Genomic DNA, 18,752 nt, shown 5'->3' with positions numbered 1-18,752 from the left:
CCTATACTTCTCACATGTTTTTCAAATGCGGACTTAGGTAATGACTTAGTAAATAAGTCCGACACATTTTCATCAGATTTTACTTTACGGACTTGAATGTTTAGAAGACATTGTTGTTGCTGTTTGTAAAAGAACTTCGGTGATATATGTTTCGTATTATCACCATTAATATACCCTTGCTTCATCTGTTCGATGCAAGCTTCCATATCTTCATACCTTTGGTGGTAGAACACAAACCACATGTCCCTCGAATATGTGTAATGGTAGACCTTAACCATATACACTCACGAACCGCCTCATGTAGGGAAATGATAAACACTTTTTTGTGTCTAATTTGATCTCAATACTATATATTGTTGGCACTCAATTTTGTACTAATTTTGATATTTTATGTGTTTGTAGGCATTTTTGGGAAATAAACATTTAGGGAAAATTCGGCTCGAAAAGTTGGTTTTTGCACCCGGAGAACACGTGTTATTCGGACTCCCAGTTTATGATAAGGGGCACTCAGTTACTAAGGGGAACCTTCTTCACTGTTTGCACCCCAAGGTGTCAGTGTTATTCGCAACCCAGCAGTGGTTAGGAGGACTCCACCTCTTTACGTGAGAATTGATTTTGGCGGGAAATGTCGCGTTCAAAAGAGCTGCTCATCTGCGTATTACCTGTGTTGGATTTGGGTCGACAATCTCGTTGATATCTTCATGGTAATGAATTGGTACGATCATGTTTTGACAAAACATGCGAGGTAGTGGGTGTAGAATCAAAAATTAATGGATATAAGCAACACAGAGAGAAGAGGCCATATTCAGAAATATTATATCTTAATTATGGAAGATACTTGGCCGGCATGAAGGAAAATATCTCTGTGAATATTTACTACATCAATGAGAGAGTTATCTTCAGCAACAAACGAACGGACATCAAGGTAAGAATATATCCCAGAGAGTTATTTTCTGTGGAAAAGAAAAAAAATATTTCGGGGGATTTTGGGGATTAATTACGAGAGATTCTTAGGCCTTTGGAGTATAACGGGTTGCTGGTATCAAAAGAAAGGGGGATGAAGAGTGAGGGGTTAGAATAGAGCGTAGAATAGGGAGTTGCAAAGCTTGTCTCTGTTGCTGCCATTAAAGGAGAGAACGAAGAACAATAGACCACCAGAAGCAGTCGTTCATGCTACAATAACAAACACAGCCACTTCAGGGTCGTAGTATTCCGTATACTACAGCACTTTTCAATCATCGTTATTTGTAACGGTGTTTGCAACAATTATAAACGTTGCAAACACCCGATTTTCATCATTTTCTCCTTTTCATCATTTGTACACCTTTTTTGAGCAATAAAAAATTCCTTTGAGTGTGTTTCCAATATGCAGAGCTAGAACCCATCACTGGGACAACGTAGGAAACAACTTTTCATGATTGTGGTAAATGAATTAATTATTTATATGACTTTTTACATAGATTTAATTGTTTAATGATTTCTATTAATTATTTGTTATTTTGTCTGATGTCGCATGGTTAGTTTAAATTACTTTTGATGCGTCATGCTTACGACTTACAGATAATGTTTTATGAAATCTAGATTTGGCAAAGAATTAGAGTCACAACTTCTTTTGTTTGAGCTATATAGTCTAGAGTTAATGACTGAACCACAAGAATATGAAAAGTAGTGAAATCCTGCGTCCTAGTGTCTCTTCATCCTGTGACAATATTTTGTATATACTTTCTTCACTTTTAGTATTTTCTTTTATTAAAACTTAAAATCAATTCCGACAAGTCTGAGTGAACGAATCATCTTACTACAACATCATTGATAAATACCATCAATTTTTGGCGCCGCCAACGCGGATTTGTTTTAAGGTTTTATTTTATTTGTTTTTTTTACGCGTTTTGGTATTTTTGTTTGCTTTCAGATTTGGAGCTAAGCAACAGACAAGGGGAGAAAGTGCTGAAAAGAGAGGCAAAGCCCAAAAAAAAGAAAAGGAAAGAGAAATCCAAAAGGAGTGAAGAAGAAGATTTTGTAAATAATTTTATTTTATTTTTAGAAATTTTAATAGGGTATTTATTTTTGTAATTTTTATATTTTATTTTTGGACATTTTATTTTTTTTCTTTTCTTTAAGACATTGAACATTGGACTTTATTTTTAAAATCCTAAGGAAGGGTTGGTTTAAATATAAACCGTGTGCAGAGAAGGACGGCGATTACGATATCGCCTCGGCCCCTCGGGTTCGTACACTGAAATTGGAGTCGGTGGCCCGAGTCGACTTCAACGGTTCATCCTCCGTCTGGAACGGGAGGTAAGAATTCTAAGCACCCGCGAATCCCCTGTCAGCGGGTTTACTGGATGATTTTGTATGCATATATGTTGAGGTCCTGAAATCGGATTTAATTTTCTAGTAAAGGCAAGGCCTGGACAAATCAAGACAAGGACTCGGATTTCATCACCGTTTCCTTCTTGCCCGCCTTAGGAATACGTAACCTACGCGAACCTAAGCCTTTAAATTTGGACTAGAACGATACAGATAGGGTAACGAGCTTAATAGGAAACTCGTTCGAAAAATATTGGTTGCTCTTTAAGTACACTTCAAAGTTCATGATAGTTTCTGTGAGTTGAGTGCGTGACTGCGCCCCCTTCTAACGCGGTGAGGCCTTGTGTATCAAAGCTCTACTAAGCTTCCCTCGCCTCTATTCAACTTACTTGACTAGGATTGATTCCAGAGGGGTTTGCTCAAATTGCAACGAATTCCCTTTTGAAAGATAGAAGATGGTCTAGAAACAATCTAAAGGAGTCATCATGCTTTTTGTTTGCTAGATAAAATAGGCTTTTTGTGGTCGAGTCAGCCTTCTTTGTGCTTGTTTAGAATTCCCTTGCAGTTAGGATGTCAAATTGGTATTATAATAGCCATCAGAATGAATATGATTATCCAACTGAACAATATGGACACTATTACTTTTATGACATAGTGTGAATAGTGGTTGGGAATGCCAACCTTTTGACGGTTATGGGTCATACCATGGTGAGCCCAATTACTATCCACACGTGCATCAGTCATACGAGCAAGAATATTATAGTACTAGTTCTTCGTCTCTAGAGGATACAATCAAACTATTTAAAACTAGTCCTTATTATGATCCTTCAGTTCCTATTCTTTCTATAGAAGAGTCTCTCAGAAATTTAGCAGAGTCATCACGTAAGTTAGCTGAATCGACGTATTAATTAGATGAGGTGAGCAACGTAGTTATGGATGAAAGGACTGCAAAAACGACTGAATCTTTAGAAGATATCCTAAATAGATTAACTCAAAACTTAGATCCAAAACTAAGGGAACTTTCAATGGAAGAGACCCTTGAGAGGATAGCTGAGTCGACACGTAGACTTGAGTTAGAGACGAAAGACAGTATTGCTCGAAATAACTTGAATTTCCAATATAGTGTATCCAATAATGCGTTTGAGAATGAAGATAGTTATTCACATAATTAATATGATGAGGTTAGAATTGGTGACACTACTTTTTTAGATGAGGTTCAACCATTTTCATATTATTATGATTATGATGAGGATAGTATTGATAAAAAATCTGAAATATATAGGCATAGTGATAAGGAATTTGTTACTCCAATTGAACTTAATAATGATAATGTTTCTTGTTCAAATCCAAGTAATTATAATAATTATTCACCTATTCAAAAGGACGGGGATTTGACTAGAGACACTCTCGTTTTAGACGATGTAGTATTTCCTTATGATTACGAAGCCAATGATAGTTTAGAGGAACGAGTTTATTCTGAGAATATTGTTTTAGAGTCTAGCAATTTAGAAACATTAGTCTTAGACAAAGAAGATGAACTCGTAGAGCTTTTAAATATGAGTGAGGATGCATCACCTAAGTATAATCTACACGAAGCAATTGACCATTTTCAAGATTCCGATGATCTAGAAATTAAGGAAATTGTAGCTAGTCTATCTAGAGACACCCAAAACTCTAAGTTTGGGGGTTATTATCATTCTCCTTGTGCCTTACCTTTAGCTCTTACAGAGATCCCTCACTTGGGACTTGATATTTGTGCCTCAAACATTGTGTTAGATAATCTTCATACTAGCTCTCCTGAACCTAATAATGTCCAGGAAGAAGTCCATTTGTTAGAAACCCATCCTATGGTTGATGTGGTTAACCCAGGCTCTGATTCCATGATTGACTTTGTTTTCCCACCAAAAACTTTTCTTCCAATTGTAGGAACTTATGATTTTAAGATGTGTCGGTTATTAAGTTTTGAGACTGAACCTAATTACTTTAGGAGAATAGGGTCGACACATCTTCTTAAGGAAGACCACCTCTTTCATTATGGTCAGCTGTGTGAGTCAAATATGATTGACTTAGAGGATCCCCAGTTATTCAGGCTTTTGTTATGCGCTTCTAAGTTCTTACTTGAGTATTTCCAGACTCTTCAGCCTGATCTTCAGAATTCCTTTGAGGAAATATAACCAATGAAATATTTTTATTTAGACCCTTTTATAGAGCCTGAACCTGAACCACAACTAGATGTAGTTGTCTTAAGCAAGGGTATGTTCGGTATCTTCTTGGTACTTTGGAATTTCCTCTTCTTGTGGGTAATACTTTTTGATTCAGATGACCCACAATTATTTCGGCTACTACTATACGATTCTACGAGGTGACTAATTCTTCCAGTGACTGTCTAAAGACTTTAAACTTAGCACTTCTTAGGAGGTAACCCATTTTCATGCGACACGGTAATATTCTTCCTTATTTCTTTTCGCTCAAGTGGTAATAGTTTCTCCTTGTTCATGTTTTTAATTTTATATTTAGAACATTGAGGACAATGTTAGATTTAAGTTTGGGGGTTGATAGACGCATTTATGTGTATAATATAGCTCATTTGTATATATTGTTAGTACTCGATATTGTACTTATTTGGTTATTTTATGTATTTGTAGGTGTTTTTGGAAAATAATCTCTTGCGGCGAATTTGGCTAAAAACGTGGCATTTGGACCTCCGTTGATAACGTACCGGAAGCGCCTCAGAAGTGTACCGGAAGTATCCCAGAAATACCCCGAAGGAACCCCGAAAAAAGTGCGGAAAATGCCCCAGAGGACACTTGCTATACGAACCCTTGATTTTGGATAAGGGGTAACCTAATTACTAAGGGGTGACCCATTTCCAGGCAGCTGCTAAAGGGACACCAGAAATGGATAGGGGGAGATCACATTTCTTCACGTTTTCAAATTAATGTTTTGGCGGGAAACTTCATGCATGTTTAATGGCAGAGTTGGATTCGATTAATGGACGGTTTCTAAAGAGATTCAACCCCCAAAATCAGTTGGGCTGGATGTGAATGGACTAAACAGAGCTGGTACATGTGTTTTTATCGATCACATTGGGCTGGAATAGCCGGGAGAAGAAATCAGAGTCCAAATAGGACACGTATGGTTCTGTTTACGTTTCAAAGATTTTTTTTGAGGAGATTCTGGGAGAGTTTTACGCTAAAGAAAACTCTACTTGGTCCTGTTCAAGTCTTGGGAGAGTTTTGGGGCAATAGAATAGCTCATAAACGCGTACAGGGAGATCAGAGAGAGATATTCTCTCAACAGCGCAGAGAAGAAAAAGAAAAGAAAAAGTCGGATTCAGTAGAGATTATTGGGGATTAAAAGACTATATAAGAGTTGGTTCAAGTCATAGAAGGGTTGGAAAGTTTTAGAAAAGTTTTGGAGAGAGTTTAGAGGTCAGGAGAGACGAGAGAATCGAGTTACAGAGAGATTTTGTTGTTGCTACTGCCAGCCATTGAAGACCTTCAAGAACACGAAGAACAGACTCTCAGAGTCAGTCGTTCTTTAACAGTCTTAAACAGCAGTATCCCGTGTTCTTCATTACAGCAGTACCGAAGTGTCGTTCTTCAACAGTGCAAACAGCGAACTCACTGTGTCGTTGTTATACAACACTTGTGTTGTATCGATTATTTTCAGCACTACCCCTTTGTAACAGTGACGCTGCAACAGTATAACAGCGTTACAAACTTCAATTATCAATTATTTTCATCAATAAAAACACTTATTTAGCCATGAATACATCTTGTGAGTGTGTTTTTGAGATGAGGAGCTAAACCCAATCCCAGGGGTGACAGAGGAATCCATTCTCACAATAATTATGTGGTAATCTCTATTTTATTAATTTATGCAATATTTTTATATGATTAATTGCATTGATAAAAAATGATTTAAATGGTTTTTATTAATCAACTGTGTTTTCCTTGATAATGCATGCTTAGTTTTAGACTTTTGATGGATTATACTTGTGATTAACATTTGATATTTTGGAAAATCTGCTCTTGGCAATATTTAGAATCAACCCAATTATTTAAATTGCATAATAAAAAAATATTAGATCACATAAGTATTGTTGATTGGTGGAAACTTAACCCCTATTTCTCCATAAAATTTTACTTCAGTTTGCTATTTTTCCTAAATTTTATTTAAATCTAGAAATTTTGTTACCTTCACAAGTCTGAAAAGAACCTGTTTACCATTACAACTACAAACATCATTTGAAAATACATCAGGGGTATGGGAGAAACTTTTTAGTTGCAATAAATAAACTCCAGAGCCTAGAAATTTATGCCTATTAAGGTTTTCACTAACCAATCTAAGTGGATGGGAACATCTTGGTTATAAGAGTTGAGGAACCAATCTAATAATATGGAAACATCTAAAGAGTCTATTCATAAAAGCACAGAGCTCAGGTGTTAGAATTAGATAAAACATGGTAGTTTCGCCATATCCTCGTGATGGAAACATCGAAAGAATCCTGATCACTTCTTTTTGTTTTATTTTTACCATTGCTAGGGTGAAATAGGGTGACTGAGATATCAAAAAAACAATAAAAAAAATTGAGACCAGACCATCAGACCAACCGGAATAAATACAATAAAGTCGACCACTGGTACCCTTGTATATGACAGCTGAGTTGACCTAGAGTTAGGATTATCGACCACTGGTTCCCTTGTATATGCTAGTGTGTTGATATTAGTCCAGACCAATATCTCAGTCCATTTTCACCTTAGTCAACATCATCCACGTACATCCACCTTCTTAATATATCCATGTGATTGGTTGACTCCGGTTTATGATGTCCATAAACTATCTGAGTAGAGCTCTGTCACTTTATATGAATTTTAGCATGCTTGAGTGCAAACTCATGTACATCAATTGGAATTTCACATCAGGGTACTTCCTCCTATAGTCAATAAGTATGCCACCCAAGGAGATTCTTTAGTGCCTTCCAAGGTTCTACGTAGATAGCTAGGGTCTGGAGTAAAGGTTTTGTGGGTACACCTCTGGTAAACCCTCCAGAGACAACACTCCGCCACTAGGGCCACCTAGGGGTTCAAATGGTTTTCCATTCTAGAATAAATTTGCTCGAGGACTAGCAAATAATAAGTTTGGGGGTATTTGATAAACACTTTTTTGTGTCTAATTTGATCTCAATACTATATATTGTCGGCACTCAATTTTGTACTAATTTTGATATTTTATGTGTTTGTAGGCATTTTTGGGAAATAAACATTTGGGGAAAATTCGGCTCGAAAAGTTGGTTTTGGCACCCGGAGAACACGTGTTATTCGGACTCCCAGTTTTCGATAAGGGGCACTCAGTTACTAAGGGGGACCTTCTTCACTGTTTGCACTCCAAGGAGTCAGTGTTATTCGCACCCCATCAGTGGTTAGGGGGACTCCACCTTCTTTACGTGAGAATTGATTTTGGTGGGAAATGTCGCGTTCAAAAGATCTGCTCATCTGCGTATTGCCTGTGTTGGATTTTGGTCGACAATCTCGTTGATATCTTCATGGTAATGAATTGGTACGATTCTGTTTTGGCAAAGCAGGCGAGGTAATGGGTGTAGAATCAAAAATTAATGGATATAAGCAACACAGAGTGAAGAGGCTATATTCAGAAATATTCTATCTTAATTATGGAAGATACGTGGCCGGCATGAAGGAAAATATCTCTGTGAATATTTACTACATCAATAAGAGAGTTATCTTCAGCAACATACGGACGGACAACAAGGTAAGAAGATATCGCAGAGAGTTATTTTCTGTGGAAAAGAAGAAAAATATTCCGGGGGATTTTGGGGATTAATTACGAGAGATTCTTAGGCCTGTGGAGTATAAAAGGGTTGCTGGTATCAAAAGAAAGGGGGATGTAGAGTGAGGGGTTAGAATAGAGCGTAGAATAGGGAGTTGCAGAGCTTGTCTCTGTTGCTGCCATTAAAGGAGAGAACGAAGAACAATAGACCACCAGAAGCAGTCGTTCATGCTACAGTAACAACGACAGCCACTTGAGGGTCGTAGTATTCCGTATAACACATTACTTTTCAATCATCGTTCTTTGTAACGGTGTTTGCAACAATTATAAACGTTGCAAACACCCGATTTTCATCATTTTCTCCTTTTCATCATTTGTACACCTTTTTTGAGCAATGAAAAATTCCTTTGAGCGTGTTTCCAATATGCGGAGCTAGAATCTATCACTGGGACAACGAAGGAAGCAACTTTTCATGATTGTGGTAAATGAATTAATTCTTTATATGATTTTTTGCATAGATTTAATTGTTTAATGATTTCTATTAATTATTTGTTATTTTGTCTGATGTTGCATGCTTAGTTTAAATTACTTTTGATGCGTCATGCTTACGACTTACAGATAATGTTTTATGAAATCTAGTTTTGGCAAAGAATTAGTCACAACTTCTTTTGCTTGAGCTATATTGTCTAGAGTTAATGACTGAACCACAAGAATATGAAAAGTAGTGAAATCCTGCGTCCTAGTGTCTCTTCATCCTGTGACAATATTTTGTATATACTTTCTTTACTTTTAGTATTTTCTTTTATTAAAACTTAAAATAAATTCCAACAAGTCTGAGCGAACGAATCATCTTACTACAACATCATTGAAAAATACCATCAGGAAATGATCTCAGAGTGGTTCGTGGAGGTATCCACAAGGGTTTCCTTGGTCGATCTCCAGGATATATTTGTATTTCCGATAGTGAACACGTATCAAGTTTGTGATCGACCTTTGTGTGGGTCTGAGAGGTACCCAACATCATAAAAACCAACCAAAACATTATTTGGGGTTCTGGTGTAAGAAGTCGCAGTTACATTAGCATCTCTTCTTTCGTATTCGTAGGGATAAACAAACCCAAGTCAATGGTTCCCTTTACGTATCTAAAGATATTCTTTATACCATTCCAATGACGCTGCGTTGACGCTGAGCTATATCTAGCTAACAAATTCACCGACAATGAGATATTTGGCCGAGTACATTGTGCTAAGTACAATAATGCGCCTATTGCACTTAGATAGGGATATTCAACTCCCAATACATCTTCGCCGTCTTACTTTGGGAGAAATGGATCTTTATGTACATATAAAGTTCGACCAACCATGGGAGTGCTAGTAGGGTGCAATTTGTCCATATTAAATTGCCTTAATATCTTATGGACATATGCAGACTGGTGGATTAATATTCAAAAAGCTCGATGTTCTAGTTCAAGTCCTAGACACATTCGAGTTTACCCAAGATCTTTCATCTCAAATTTCGGATTTGAAATAGCTTGCGGTTTCTCTTAGTTCATCAAGAGTACCTACTATATTCATGTTGTCGACATAGACAACTATAATAGCAAATCCGGAACTTTTTTTCTTTATAAATACGCAGGGGTACAATTCATTATTTGTATATCCTTTCCCAATCAAATAATCACTTAGACGGGTATACCACATCCGCCCAGATTGCTTTAATTCGTAAAGTGAGCGTTTTAACTGAATTGCAAACGCACTCTGTGGTCTAGAGTTACTTGATTTGGGTAATGAAAGTCCATATGGGACTTTCATGAAAATATCTGTATCAAGATCCCCATAGAGATATGCGGTAACCACATCCATAAGTTGCATTTCAAGTCCTTTGGAAACTACTAAGCTGACTAAGTAACGGAGAGTTATGACGTCCATTACAGGAGAGTACGTTTTCTTCGTAATCAATCCTAGGGCGTTGTGAGAAACCTTGCGCCACAAGGAGATCCTTATATCTCAAGACTTCGTTCTTCTCATTACGCTTTCTAACAAATACCCATTTATGTCCTACAGGATTTACACCTGGTGGGGTTAGCCTTAACGCACCAAATACCTATATTTTTGCTAGTGAATCTAGCTCAGCAGGGATTGCATCTCTCCATTGAGTCCAATCTTCTCTCTTTTGGCACTCTGCAATAGAGCGTGGTTCGATATCATCATTCTTTATAATGTCTCGAGCAACAGTATATGCGAATATATCATCAATATGCGTGGAAAATATTTTCATCAACATGTATGCACTTTCACAATCATAGAGATTTCTTGGTTCTCTGGAATTAAATTAAACTTTAGGGCGTCCCCCAGTAATGACTCATGGACATAACTGTAATCAAAGACAATCTCATGAGATGGGTTATCTATATTGATGATATATGGATAGGTTTGTTCCTTACTCGCCCTTTTCTTCCTTCGATGAGTATCGGTCGAACCAATTGGTCTCCCCTCTTACTTTTGGGTGCCACGACCTCAGCTACACTTCCACCAAATGCATCCTTGGTACCTATATCTATGGTACCTTTTCCTTTGTAGGGAATTTCCATCCTTGCAGGCACGTTTGCAGCTGGTATACATGATCTCGTCACTTTAGCGATATCAGTAAATGCATCAGGCATTGAATTTGCTACATTTTGAAGATCAATAATTATTTTCACTTCAACTTCGCATTGTGGTGTGCGGGGATCAAGATCAGACAACGTGGGAACACACCAAGACAATTTCTTTCGTTCCCTTTGGAAGTCCTTTTCCATACCTCCCCCTGACGACGGGAAGTTTGTCTCATCAAAGTGAAAATCCGCAAATCTAGGGGTAAGGAGATCGCCTGTCAAAGGTTTTAAGTAGCGGATAATTGTTCGGGATTCTTATCCAACATAAATACCTACTCGTCTTTGTGGACCATCTTAGTACATTATGGGGGCGTAATAGGCACGTATACGTCACAACCAAATATGCATAAATGTGAAATGTCAAGCTCATATCCGGTTATCAATCGGTACGCAGAAAATGGTTGGATAGCAGTTGGTCTAAAGTGAATAAGTAATGATGCATGCAATATGGCGTACCCCCAGGCAGTAATAGGCAGGTTGGAATACATAACCAATGCCCTAGATATCATCTGTAACCTTTTGATGATAGCTTCTGCGAGACCATTTTGGGTATGTACATGGGGTACAGGATGCTCTACGCAGGATTCATCAAATCCTTTATATGTAAATTCTCCATCATTATCAAGTCTGATAGACTTGATTGGATGATCAGGGTGGTGAGCCCTTAGTCGTATAATTGTGCTAGGAGCTTTGCAAATGCAGCATTTCTTGTGAACAACAATGCAACGTGTGACCAACGGGTCTAAGCATCAACCAGAACCATAAAATACCTGAATGGTTCGCATTCTGGATGTATAGGTCCACATAACCTTGTATTCTTTGCAAAATGGAATATTTAATTTGGTATATTTAGCATAGGATGGCCTCGATCTTGTTTTTGCTAAAGAACAAGCTTTGTAGAATGAGCGATGTTCCTTCGATAAGGATAGCGAAGAAGAATGGGATAGGAGGTGCCACTACAAGAAAACTAGGCTTAATCAACCAAGCAGTTTAAGTTTCAAAAGCCCATATTGAGTCGCTCTAACTCTTATAGGGATCAAGCCTAGTTTTCTAAAGGTCTAAAGCAGCCAGGCAATCGCTTTTTAGTCATCAACCGACAATCTTAGAGCAAGTAAAATATGAATCGCTTTGAAGCTAGACCAACCATCTTAGAGCAAGTAAAATATGCATCGCTTCAAAGCTATACCAACCATCTTAGAGCAAGTTAAATTCCCATTGCTTCAGAGCTAGACCAACACCCCAGAGCAAGTTTACCCATTTCTTTAGAGCTAGACCAACCATATTAGGGCAAGTGAAATATTCATCGCTTCAAGGCTAGACCAACCATCCTATGAGCAATTAGAAAGCTAGCTGATAAATACATGGAACAACTGGCCTGAAGTTGGTTGCTTCAGTTTTTAAGGTACCAAATTTAAGTTGGTTGCTTCAGTTTTTAAGGTACCAAGACGTAATTATAATTAAAAAATTAATTAATACTGAAGTAATTACAAATAAGATTCTATAATTATCCAGTTTGATTGAGATTAAAAGTAACTAAAACATCTTATGTAGCATTAATTAACCGTTGCTTAATTAGAAGTGATATATACTTCAGTTTCTCCACCCCAGCAAAAGACATTAACTTGTTACCAAAAATAAGAAACATCAAGTTAACTGATTTGCAACCATCCCCGAAAAGAACAAAAAACTTACAGGTCTGAACAAAGGGAAAAAAATGATCCAGTGAAAGGCATTGGACCTGTATGTTCATCAAAATACAACTGCACAGACATCATTCATTAATTTCCTCACCATCTTCCTCTCCAGATAGTTCATTATTCTTATTAACATCAACACATCCATCATCCTACAAATCATCATCTTCGCCAGCATATTCATTCTCATCTTCTTGCAAATCATCCCAAGTAAATCCATCTTCAACTTCATGTTCACGTTCATCTCCAGACTCATCTTCAATTCAGAACATAACATATTCAATTCAGTTGTCTCACTATACTGAGTTGTATGCTTCTATACTAGATGAAGGAGACAACTTACATGGTCTACCAAGATGGAAACTGCATCAGTTGACTCGAAATAAAGCTCCTAAATCAAAGACCATTGGTTGCAGTGAGTAGAGGATACGATTCTCTTTAGCAGACCCAAACCTGCACATTATAATCCATATTTCTTGTTCTGCTGCATTTATCTCAATTGTTGATCTACAAAAGACATACATAAAACCATTAAAACACAACTATATGGTTTAGTGAAACCACAAAATTTTCTACATAACCCCTAATTTCACAACAACAAAGAAAAAATCACATTGCCTGTTAATAACCAAAGAAAAAAATAAATTCTAGCAGGTACATTGAGATACCTGTGCACGGAATTGAGTTTCCAAAAAACAAACCCACTTGACTACATAGTTAGATATTCAGATCAAGTGAATTACCTTTACTTGGATTTTCCACGGACCAGTTTCTAGTGTCGAAGCTAAGATTTTGTTCCAGCCACATATGATGATAATCTTTCCAATTGGTTTACCAAGTTCTGCATTGATTAGTGCTTCGCCGAAAGCTCTTGCAGTTTTCTTTACAGGCCGACAAAATGAGGGCCTGACTGGAAAAATCGTCACTTGCTCATGGAAATTGGCCCTCGATGAGAACTCTAGCTGCATTTGTCACCTTAAAACATCACATCAGTCAGTTCAAGGAAGCCTAGTCCTCTTTCAAACTCTAGTCCTTACACAAAAATTGTAGTACTCTGGTGAAATCAGAGCTGCTGGTATTAACTCAGAAGGAATAATCCCTTCGGTTATAGAACAACATACCTGCACTTTTCACAGCTGAAAACACCAAAAGTGGATCTTTTATAAAAATTATAAAAAGAGAAGTTCCAGAAGTGTGAGGAGCTAGTTGTTTTTTATGCCGTGTCATCTTAAGTGGTGGAAGTACTTGTGGAAGAAGTAATGTCATCATTGAGTTAGCTGGGTCCTGCCCGAGAGAATAATCTTCGCTCTTCTCAAAACTTGCATATGAAAGAGATAGTTCCGAATGTTGTTCTGAGTGCATGTCCATCACCAGTTCTTCGGAACCAATTTTATTGGCTTTCACCAGCTCATTTTTTTAATTGCAAGACTTTTCCTTGTAAAATTCTTCATCCGAATCCTCAATAACTTCTGTAAAATAAAAGAGTCATTTGATTTAACGAATCATCAGTACCAAAAAAAATATATATACATATGTTCTTATTAGGAATACCAGGATTACTGTGTAGAAGTTCCAAAGTATTTGGAACACAAAGATCAAAACCACTATCAGCGTTAGAATCTTGCAAATTAATATTCTCTCCATCGTTATCTTCCGTCTCGAGCAATGAGTTGCATACTTTATTTTCAGCACCAGGTAACCTATGGAGATGGATAAAATTTACAGAGTTCAACATACAAGAACACGGGAACATGACTCAACTGAGAGTGCAGCCAAAAGAAACTGATAGGCTGCTTTGATAATTCTGAAAACATGTTATTACAGGTTACATCTGGCATGTTGAGACGAAAGAATATTTTGATCAAACATTATTTTTCAAGATAGAAGTTAATTTTGACTCGAGTGAAAATGCTAGATGAAGATACCAGTGTTTTACATGTGAATAAAGTGTAGAAAGAGTAGAAAAATGTATGTATAAAGCAACTTACGTTTTCTCCTCGTTAGACGGATCACAAGCAAACAACTGAATGAAGAATCTCCAGTATCCTTCTCTACGCGGTAATCTTGTTTTAGAGTCGAAGAGGATAAACATTTTCTTCCATTATGAGAGCTTCCATTACCTCCAGCAGTAATAGAAATATCAGTATTGTCAAAAGAAACTTGAGTTTGGAGTCTTTTCAGGCTTGCCCCACTAGCTGAATTTGAAGTTTTATGTGTGTGTTTCCTAGTTCTCTTTCTCATGTTCTGTGGCATCCCTAGGGATGGTGATATGTCGGGATATAAAATTGAATCTGGAGACCGCGTTTCAGGCTCTACTCCACCATCCACATTACTAAAATTTGAGGATAAAATACTCTGTTGTGCTTTCACACTGACATTTGTGATAAGGTCACGAAGTAGCCACTGAACAATTGGATGTCGGAACCCAAAAACATGCATTTTACAGTAAACAGAAGGATTATATACGGGATTAACCGTGCTCCTGGATAGAGATTTGATCTATATTTTAACAATGGGATATAATGGGATATTATAATTGAGAAATTCATTTTTCGACAGAAATGACAGTATCTAAAACTCAGGTTTTCTTCCACATAGATCTTTCTCTAACACGAACTTTATCGTACGAAGTGCTAATTAGCCTTAGCGGCTTAGCCTACGTTGTCTAGTCTATTATCAGTCATTGCCTTTTGAAGGACCACTGCTTTCACAGCATTGGTACCAAACCTGATAAAAACACCCAAATTTCCAATTTTTTATTACAAAACATCAATGCCAAAGTATGCTAACATAAGATGCAATGATAGTAGGTTTTTACATTAGTACAACTATTAAATTGAATTTCCAAGAATCATAAATCATAGGTTCTTGGCACTAACACCATGCAGAGATAACCTTCTTCAACTGTCACCAGTTTGTTGGTTCTTCAAACAAAATGACGGATTGTCACTCGACCCATTGGTCAAATAGATTGCAGATTTACAATCTATATTGAGACCACCAACAAATTGGCCATAAAAGTTGATGAGATTGGCACTTAGTTTTCATCAATTCTGAACATGCCATTAATATGTAACAACATAAATGATAATAACCCATAGACACGATTTTTAAACTCATTGAGTTAGACCACACACCTTAGTGTCACGAACTCCATGAGGACTACTAGCAATCTTTGGCCAGACTGCATTGGAATTACTTCTAAAGTAGCTTCCACAATCTCTTGCCTAGAGTCTCGTTCTCAACATTGTTAGAAACATTTATGGAGTTGCATCCATCACAGTAAACTCCTGAAATAAAGCACTCACTAAATCAAATTACATAACTTAGGAAACCCCCAAATGGAAAAATAAGAAACAAAAATACTAATACTGCCCCAAATCAATATGCCAATACAGGGAACAAGGTAAATCAAACCGAACCCATGAATTTCAACTTTATGCCTTCTTCATCTGAACCCTAACAACAAGCACACAACCACACAATTACCACCAAACCCATCTTCTTATGATTGAAATAGAGCTCAGCTTCCCCTTTAACCAATTAAAATCATCAAATATATCACAGAATCATACATCCAACTCAAACCCTAGCTCTGATTTTATCAATCCTCCAACACAGGAGAACCCTAGTTCTTCATAAATCTGCTCATGTCTTTTATCTATCTAAGGTAATCAATCGAATCCATCTCTGTTTTCATTTGAAGATCAGAAAACCTCATTTCGATTTCCATCTCCTCCCTGAGTTCTTCATATGCATCTATGCTTGAATTAACTTCAAAAACTTCTTGTCTTCTCTCAAACAGAAACCCACAGACCCATAGTACCATTTACTACCAGAATTCATCCAAATCACCCATAGACTTTCATTATTTCTGTTATCAACTCAGACTCTAGTTGGGATCCTAGTTAGTAATTCGGGATTCGGCAAACGTACGGAACGGCAAACGTACGAGTATTATACGGTTTTGTAAAATTCAGATTCGGTCCAAAATTCGGTCAACGGGACGTGATTTGTCAGTAATTCGGAACGGCATACGTACGTGTATGATTCGATTTATAAATGTGAGTTCGGCTCTGAAAATTCGGTATCTATATATAACAAATAATTTGTATTTATAAGGTCATAGACCAATTTTTATGCATATGTGTGAGTTATTTAAAGAAAAAATAAACTTAATATGATGATATTAATAATATATACAACATTAGTTATCCAAGAGGACGTCGTATGGTGGTTTAGATGCTTGGTTAGTGAGTTTGAGATCTCTCTCACCTTCACCTTCAAATCTCTTCAGTCGTTTTTGTTTCATAAAAATCACAACACGTCTAATATTCGGTCGTGTATGCTCGGGAGGCAGTAAAACCCAAAAAATGGAGTCTTTGAAAAGTAAAAGCTAAAGAATTTATGGCGAATTAAGCGGACGTATCATTCGGGATACGTAAAATTCGTGAACGGTTCGCGAATAATTCGGAAATGCCACATAATACGCGACTTGGGTTCGGAGTTGCAAACGTACACGAATAAGACGGTAAAATTCGTGATACGGAAAAATTCGTGAATGATTCGCGAATCATTCGCGAACTTACTAACTAGGGTTGGGATGGCAATGGGGCGGGTATGGGGAGAGGACCTTGAATCCCATCCCCTACCCCGTTCAAAAAACAAAAACCCATCCCCTAACCGTTTCTCATAAGAATGGAGCGGGGACGGGTATGAGGAATCCCTGTAGGGGATGGGTTTCCCATGAGTTACCATAACAAAACAAAAAATATTTAAAATTTTGTAAATAATAATAATTTAAAAGTAATTATAATGGTTCAATCCATAATAATAACCTAACTAGTGCATTTCTAAATTCTAAGTTTATAATAACCAACTAAAACTGAAAAATAAAGGAAACCATAGATCCACAATTAAGTACTATGGTTCCTTTTACTTCTTAGTTCCTCATCATTGACCATCTTCCTCCATGTTAATCATTTCATCATGATCTTCTTCGTTATCTTCCAAAAAAGTTTCCCGTTCAGATATAATAGGTTATGGTATGGGGCGGGTATGGGGTGGGGACCTTGAATCCCATCCCCGCATCACTACTTTCGTGGATTCCCCGTACCCGCTCCGTTCCCCATTTATACGAGTAAAACCCTAACCCATAGGGGCGGGTCCCCAAGGAGATGGGTTTGGGAGGGGCAAATTGACATCCCTAGACTCTAGCCCAGCTAAAACATCAACCATTCAACCACAAACTCATTGTTCCCGATTGAGCTCAGAGATTTTGATTTTGAATTTGAAATCTAGGGTTTCTTTTTTTTCAGCTCAACATTGAGATTTGGGGGGGTTTATTTTTTTTTTGAAATCTAGGGTTTGGTTATGGGAATTGGGATGAGGTTCTAGATTGAGAAGAAGATTTTGATGAATCAGAAACTTATAGAGATGGAAGAAAACTTGAGTTAGGGCTTCCGTTGATTGTTCCGATAAGAGAATTGGGTTTTGTGTAACTTGAGTTAGTGATGGAGTTGATTAGGTTCAGATATGGATTTGATGAGATTCCCGTGAAAAGATAGAAAAGAGAGCGAGCTGAGAGAAGAGAGTGATAGGAGGGAAAGATAAGAAGGTCATACGGATTGCAGAATTTATGCAACGATGTAGATTCGTGTTAAGATACTCATATGGATTGAGAAGCTAGTGTGTTTCTCTTTGTGCTATTACAAACTCATGTATTCGGTTTTATTATCAACTTTCGATATGAAAAAAAATCCAAAAAATATATCAATAAATTTAAGATATTATTATGGACTTTCGTTATAAAAAAATCTGAAAAATATATGGGAATGAAGCTGAAAATTAAGAAATAAATTCGATAATTGGTATGTTTCTTTGTGCTTTCTCTTTGTGCTTTTGTGCTTCCAGTTTGAATTTCGACTAGTCACATAGGTCATGAAGTAATTTCTACTAGTCATATAAGTCATGAAGAAATTTTTACTATTCATTATCGATAATATGAAGATTAGTATCAATTTGAACTTCAAATTTTGTATAACGGCATATAAACTATGAACCAAGAAGCTCCGGGAGGGTTCTGGCTTCAAACTTAGCATGATACATCATATTCATCGATAAATATCAAGCTCAGTGCCGATTCGAACTTCAAATTCGGTATAACGACATAGAAACTATGAATCACGAAGCTTCGGGAGGTTTCTGACTTCAAACTTAGCATGATACATCATCAAAATCGATAAATATGAAGCTCAATGGGGACTCGAACTTCAAATTCGACATAAATACAATGAAACTATGAA

General features: G+C 37.0%; 1 long non-coding RNA gene across 5 annotated transcripts; it reads right to left on the bottom strand.

Moving 5' to 3' along the window:
* Window positions 1-12,292: 12,292 nt before the first annotated feature.
* Window positions 12,293-16,336, bottom strand: LOC113348384. Of its 5 annotated transcripts, none has more exons than XR_003359658.1 (7): window positions 15,585-16,336; window positions 14,436-15,174; window positions 13,999-14,147; window positions 13,569-13,916; window positions 13,191-13,422; window positions 12,791-12,954; window positions 12,293-12,703 (listed from the first exon to the last, which is right to left on the bottom strand). It is a non-coding gene; the product is annotated as an uncharacterized LOC113348384 (long non-coding RNA). The 5 variants fall into 5 exon arrangements; XR_003359660.1 differs by having other exon boundaries at window positions 13,191-13,409; XR_003359659.1 differs by having other exon boundaries at window positions 14,436-14,850.
* Window positions 16,337-18,752: the final 2,416 nt, after the last annotated feature.

This window comes from Papaver somniferum, chromosome 2, assembly GCF_003573695.1.
Source record: "Papaver somniferum cultivar HN1 chromosome 2, ASM357369v1, whole genome shotgun sequence".
Taxonomy (NCBI): Eukaryota; Viridiplantae; Streptophyta; class Magnoliopsida; order Ranunculales; family Papaveraceae; genus Papaver; species Papaver somniferum.
Note: the sequence above shows the minus strand (reverse complement) of the source record. Positions and strands in the feature narration are given on the sequence as shown.